This window comes from Meleagris gallopavo, chromosome 8 (assembly GCF_000146605.3).
Source record: "Meleagris gallopavo isolate NT-WF06-2002-E0010 breed Aviagen turkey brand Nicholas breeding stock chromosome 8, Turkey_5.1, whole genome shotgun sequence".
NCBI classification, from domain to species: Eukaryota; Metazoa; Chordata; class Aves; order Galliformes; family Phasianidae; genus Meleagris; species Meleagris gallopavo.
Genome location: NC_015018.2, coordinates 15,084,133 through 15,091,077, shown reverse-complemented (window position 1 = coordinate 15,091,077; position 6,945 = coordinate 15,084,133). Strand labels below are relative to the sequence as shown.

The following is a 6,945-nucleotide window of genomic DNA, read 5'->3' as shown; positions in this document are numbered from 1 at the left end:
GCTGAGGGGAGGCCTGATGGCGGCTGCAGTTCCTCAAAGGGGGCGGAGGGGCAGCGCTGAGCTCTGCTCTGTGTGACAGCGACAGGGCCCGAGGGAACGGCATGGAGCTGCGTCAGGGGAGGGCAGCACCAGAGGGCGGTGGGCATGGAACAGGCTGCACAGGGCAGCAAGCACAGCCTGAGTGCTGGAGTTTATGAAGCATTTGGACACTGCTCTCAGATATAGGGTTTGGATTTTGGATGCTCCTGTATGGAGCCAGGAATTGGATTTTATGATCCCTGTGTGTCCCTTCTAATGTGGCATATTCCATGTTTTGGTTTCTGTGACAAAAGAAAAGTATACAATCCTGGCCATCTCAGCAGCAGCTCAGGTACTGGAAGATGGAGTTATTCCCTTTGTCACTTAAAACATGTTATCGATTTTCAAAATATGAGATTATATAGTTTGGCTGAGATTTTCTCTATTAGACCACAAAAATCAGCTGAGACGAATCCAGAAGAAAATGACTGAAGGATTTAGTATATCAATGTGATCAGGAAGAAAAAAAGTTATAAACTACAGAACTGAGAGGAAACAGAGAACAAGGCGAGCTGGATTAACAAGTCTTCTGCAGGAGTCCCCCTTCCACCCAAAAGCATCTTCTACAAACCGTGGGTGAATTTTAATGCTTTGTTTCTCTGGTAGTTAATAATCACATGGTTCACAATCTTCGGAGACTTCACAACATCATAGAAGACAAAAACTCAGAGCAGGAGTTTATCTTGCTCAAATACTGGACAATCCGAAGGAAGCCACGTCTTTTTTTTTTTTTTTTTTAAGTTTCAAGAAATCTTTAATTTTAAATTAAAATATTCATTGATGTAGTCAGCATTTAGAAATTGAGATAGACATTGTACCATATGAGGTTTTATTCTATCTAATCACACATGACCACTCCCACTAATTGCTATCTGCACCTTAAAATTAAGAACAAGAGTGGCCATGAGTTCCACAAACAAATCTAGGCACATCCTGTTTGCAGTTTGGTTTGCTTCTGTTCAGCTCTTCTGAATGACTCTTTGATCTTGTGCAGATGAAGAAATGTAAAAAAAAGGAGTTAATAATCAATCTGTGCTAAAGTATTCACTATTTCCAAAATGTATTTCACGTCTGTCACATCTTCATAAAAGTTCCAAAATTTTCAATTTGTAATCATATTTGTACATCACTACACTACTGCTCAATTTTGTGCAGCTCTCCTTCCCTATCCTTCTCGTATCTTATTTTATCCTTTTCACTTCCTTTAAGCAGAGTACAGAACTACATTTTGATGTCCATGTAACAGCATGGTTTCACCACAGTATATTTCAGTATTATCATCTCTTGTGCATTTCAAGGGATTACAGTACAATTCTCAGACCACAATTATAATAAGCTACTCTAATCGGTCTGATGCTAATTACAGCATGACCTCTACTAAAACTGTTTTCAGGACTCTGAACAACTATTAAAGATGGTGATACAACACTGAGTTGAGAAAATCTAAGTAGTAAACACTACAAGCTTTTGCATTTACTGGATGACTTCTGCAGGATCAATTATGCTGTGAGATCAACAGGGGAGAATAGTTCACAAAACTCCTTCATATACATGTAAGGACTTGCATTTTGGGAGGTTATTACAGGGCATTTGGAAAGGAAGCTTAAGGAACAGCGAATCCAAGTTATCTCATCTCAGAATAAGTTCACACCATGATTTAAGGTACCTTAGCTTACTATATATTGACTTCTTATCTTTACAAATTTAATTTCATCTTTTCCAGTGCACTAAGGCAAAGAGGGCTCCAGCAGTCAGTATGGCAATTTATCCCATCCTCCACATGCCTTCAGAAAACAGCATGCTAGGTAGAATGCATGCTTGAGTGAAAACATTTTCTTGTGATAGAGGATATATCAAAAAGAGAAAGTTCATTTACCAAACTCTGAGATGAGTATTTTGTATTGATGGAGAAAAGGACCATAAAAGGGTCATCGCGTCTCTATAAATGTCATCCCCTGCAGCCCCAAGACTGGTTACTTTCAATCTCACTACTTGGATGTAACTTTCAACAATCCTCTTAAGAGGAAGAACTTTAGAATAAATGAAATGCTAGATCTGTCTAACTTATGGTATGGAGACCTGGTCAGCTGGGGCCAAGGTTAATTTTATCGGCTCCTTATCTCAGCAGAAATATGCAGGGAAGCAAAGATGAAGTCTGTGAATGAAGTCCCTGAAGCCTGATGCATCATGTACATAAGTAGTCAGAAATACTGCTCTCTTAGTGTGACTGAAAGCACAGCCAGAATCAATCACCTAAAGCTCAATTTGTGCATTTAACCAAACATATTTGGAATCCCTATCTTGGTTGCACAAGTTGACCAACAGGCTTTAAAGGCTGAAGTAACAAAGCATATCTGGGCTAAGAGACTGGTATCAGAGAACTGAGCAGCCTGATGAGCAATTAACAACATGGCAAATCAGTACTAGTGTGGAAAAAGGAGTTTCATTATTTGTGATTCAGCTGAAGAAAAATTTTTTAGGATCTTGCCTATAAAATGGCATATAGGGGAAGCAAATACAGAACTGAAAATAAATGCAGGGTCATCACTAGTCTCGCAGTGATATCTGTCTAATCCTGTCTAATCAAAAAATATACCTACAGTTTGAAATAGATATGCAGTTAATCGTCTCATGTTGTTCTTCCTTTGCATACTCAGAAAATAAAATTGCATCCATTACCTCTTCCCTCTTTGATTACCTGATTAGTGAACAAGATGCCATCTCACTGTGATTTCTTGGACTTTTATTCCAACAGATTAATTAAATGGAAAAGCCAAAACATCATGTAGAAAATTCTTGCTATTTTCTTTGCCTTTCATTTTTTTTATATGTCATTCCAAACTGGAAGATACTTTTCATACACATACCCAAGGTTCACAGATAGAAACCAGAGACAAAAAGGGGGGAACAAAGCACTGCTGGCAATCTCATCAAACCACAAATGTGGGCTAGTCAGATACTGACTCATTACCTGCAGAAGACTGAACTTGTTCTAGACATTCTCATACTCTGAAACAGAGCACCAACAAGGCAAATAAGCTTCAGATTTATTACTTCTGGCAAATAACAGAGATGTTCAGTCACATAACAGCTGTCTTGTAAGAAAATAAATGAACTCCAAACCATTTCACTGATTCTGCGCTGTTCCAGAAGTAACACTGGACATGACCTCTGACCGAATGCAGCTCTGTCAGAGCTCAGCAAGCTCCCTGGAGGAGTCACACACTACCAGAACAACGATAGTCAAAATCAACATGTGAACCAGGTCATTTTTCACAGTTTACCCCAGCTACTTCAGATATTCCTCTGCATTAATTTAAGAGGTGAAGATAACCTTCTCAGTAAATATGAACAAGCAGCAAAAAGGCATAAAGCTTCACTTACTGTTCAGTAAATACTTTATGAATGAATTCCATTGCTGATATTTGTACCCCTTTTCTTTGACATAAACAAACTAAGCAGTTACCCCGCTGACAGAACAGAATCACTAAATCCAGATGAAGTTTACAATTTTTGTGGAAAAGGAATAGAATGACAATCATATGACATAGATTTATCACATTTCTAATGCACTTCTGGAAACTGGATATGTTCAGCAAAAAGCACACAGAGTAGGAATTTAGACAGAACAAAATGAAACGCCTGAAAGGAAGATTCTTGGCAAGGAACTGTCTCCATTTAGATGAGGAAAGACTGCATTTCTCAGCAATTTTTCAGACCAAACACAAATTCAAAGCTTATACTTTGAAGAATTTCTCCTGCCCTTCTTAGTTCATGGAAATTCCATCTCCGTCAGCCAATTCAAGGGAATCTGAACAGCAAATTCCATTAACCTGAACTCTGAGACAGCAACTTGGCTACTGTGAGTCACTGACAGCTGGGAATAATCCTACCGGCTTTGGAGAGACACCAAATTCAGTGTGATACCCACCCCCATGTACTCTAGTCCACAAAAGCCAGCAAATCTGAAAGGAATCACAAGAATCCTACTACGTACTGGAAAGGGAGATGTCAGTCTACTTGAAAAAATCCCTCAACAGAGAGAGTCTGTTTCAGGCAGCCCCCTGTGCCCACAGCTCCTCAGCACTTTATGTTCAAACTTGATGTTTCTAAGACAGAGATCTGAACTTTTACCTGCACCTGAGTTTCTGGTTTGGATGATGACCTGAAAAGTGAGCTTAGACAGCTTTCCTGCACTAAGCAGTTATGTTTACAGTCATTTCCAGAACATCAGTTCTCTAGGCACCAGAAATGAAGGGGAGAGGGCAGCATTATCATATGCAAGGAACTGCTCCACTTTTCACATGCATAAAAGAGAGTGTTCAAGCCCTCCTCCATCACAGATCAGAGCACAGATACCACAGAACATCAGGGATGAGCCATCATCTCTTTTCAATACTTAAAATTACCCTGTGCACTGTATACAGATCTTGCTAGCCAGGTGGATTGATTGCATCCCTACAGCTTAGCCAATTACACAAAAATCACAGAAGGCACACAATGCAATTAATTTAAAAGAATGAGAGAAACGAGGAAAGAAGCAACTTAATTCAGATACTCCAAACTCCATCTTCTACAAAAGCAGATTTGGAAGCAAGGAAGTTGTTGGTTTTTTTCGTTTGTTTGTTTTTAAAGAAATCCATATCTTCTAGAGGACTACAACACAAGCAAAACTCAAAAACTGCCTTGAGACTTCTCAACACATAAGCTTTGCTTGGTCTAATGGCCTTGTCTGCAACGGGAAGTTTTAGGGAAAAAACTTGATACTGCCTCCATCTCACTAATATCATTGAGTTTCATGATTTATCTGTAAAAGGTAAAATGACCAAAGAGCTTACTTAGCCCCAATACTACCATGGGAATTGCTAAATTGGACCTTATTGGAAATGATTATTCTTAACAACCCCCAAGGTAGAGAGAATTATTCCTTATGATTATTTGATAAAATTACAATCTCGTAACTATAACTTCTTCCAGGCCAGATCCTCGCATCAACCTGTCATCTCTTGCTATTAAGCTAATTTCTTGGTTGCTTCCAAATCCTTCTGCATGCTGTATTCTCCAAGACTGCTTCTCATCACCTCTTGACAGAAGAAATATTCCAAGTACAACTGGCAACTCCAATTCATATTGCTGTGCCAAAAGTCAGTCAGAGACAGACTTCTGATACACAGAACCCACTTTGAGTTCCATGCAGCACACTCCTTACTTTAGTATTCTTTTAGATGTCTAGTCTAGAGACTATCAGTCTCCTTAGTCAGAAGGGCTTTTACGATAGATGTCATAGAGCAAAAGAGTCACATAACACCACCTTGCTCTACATGGCATATTTATCTATGCACAAAAACAGGACAAGAATCTTGCCCTGCCTTTCTTGATTTCAAATGTATACCCCGAAATTTTTTAGACATCTTTGATATGGCCAAAGGAAAAGGGGGGGAAAAAAAAGAAAAAAAAACGTATAACACCATTTAGGCATTAAATATCTCTATTAAAAACTTTACTACAGGTATATCTCAGTATGTTCAAGAACTAGAAACCCAAGTTTCAACTCTGAGAGTCCAGCTTTATAATGGAATATATTTGCTTTTAATTTTGAATATTCCAAGATATTTTTCTTAGGATGCGCTTAAAAAGCCTCTTTAGGCTACTAGTTGGGAGCTTTTAGAATGTTTTACCCATGGCTCTCTTCAGGTCCTAGAATATTAAGCTAGTGACTCTAATGCAGAGTATTTTTATGGGTACAGGTAGAAAACACCAGTATTTTTAAATAGAGAACAAGAATAAGGAAATTTGTCTGCAAAAGACCAATACACATATAACCGACAGCCTAAAGTTTTATGGATGCTCCTGAAAAATAGATGTCAAACCTTATGCATGACATCCCCATTTCTGACAGTTAATGCAGTCATATGAAAAACAGACTAATATAAACTTTATGGTATAACCTATTTACTTTCATCTACAAGGTATAAATATTGTCCTATACACACAGTCTTGTTTGCAGCTTATCTGCGTGCAGATAGAGCACAAACACTACTTCACAACCATAAAGCACTGAGATGTTTTTAGAAGTTCCCTTTTGTGCTAACGCTCTTCTATTTTAATCTATTCACTGCCAATTGAAAACACATGTAAAATGACACCCTCACCCCCACACTGCACCTTCACGTGTCTGGCACACACAGTATTTCTCTGACAAGGGAGACTTTGAGAAATTCCTACTCAAGTATTACCAGCTCCTTCCCAGTCACAGCAGGGCAATGGCATTAAACATAAACCCATCTCATAAGTAGGTCTGGCTGGTCAAAGCCTGTTCTCTTTCGAGGGAAGCTCGGGTGCCACAGTTAGTCTCAAAAGACAGTTGATGTGTCAGATTTGATGCAGAATTCACACAACTGTAGAAAATGGGTGGTCACACACTCCTCAAGCCATCCTTTCCCATGGCAGACACTAAGTAGCAATCATATTTTTATTACTGTTTATTTTTGGGGTCTTAGAGATTTCTATTGCTCTGAACTCATATCTGTGCAGTAGGTGAAATACGCTCACCTTTCAGCCCCATTGGTTTGCAGTGCTGCAGAATGCCACAAAATTTACACTAAACCAGAATTTAACAGAGCTTGGATGGCTGATGATCAAAACTTTATGAGCTGGTTGATTAGATTCTTCCCATTGCAAACCTAGATACTGTTTAAGATGACAGGTTTGGTGAGTTTAAATTTATCAGTTCCTAAGAACATACATCTACATCAAAAGGGATAGAAGTTAAATACTCACCCTTTCAGCAGCACCTTTGTTCAGAAGCCAGCACACAGAGCAAAAAGCCAACAATGCCTGGCTCACAGTCAACCCTCCAGCTGGGGG

General features: G+C 39.0%; 1 protein-coding gene across 3 annotated transcripts in view; it reads right to left on the bottom strand.

Moving 5' to 3' along the window:
• Positions 1 to 6,942, bottom strand: part of NDST2 (N-deacetylase and N-sulfotransferase 2) — a 108,284-nt gene extending 101,342 nt beyond the window's left edge. For 2 of the 3 annotated variants that reach the window (XM_010714379.3, XM_019617588.2), the window contains exon 1: positions 6,859 to 6,942. The gene's annotated coding sequence lies outside the window, so the exon portion shown is untranslated. The remainder of the gene's footprint in view (positions 1 to 6,858) is intronic. The other variant, XM_010714380.3, reaches the window with a different exon arrangement.
• Between the last annotated feature and the right edge of the window lie 3 nt (positions 6,943 to 6,945).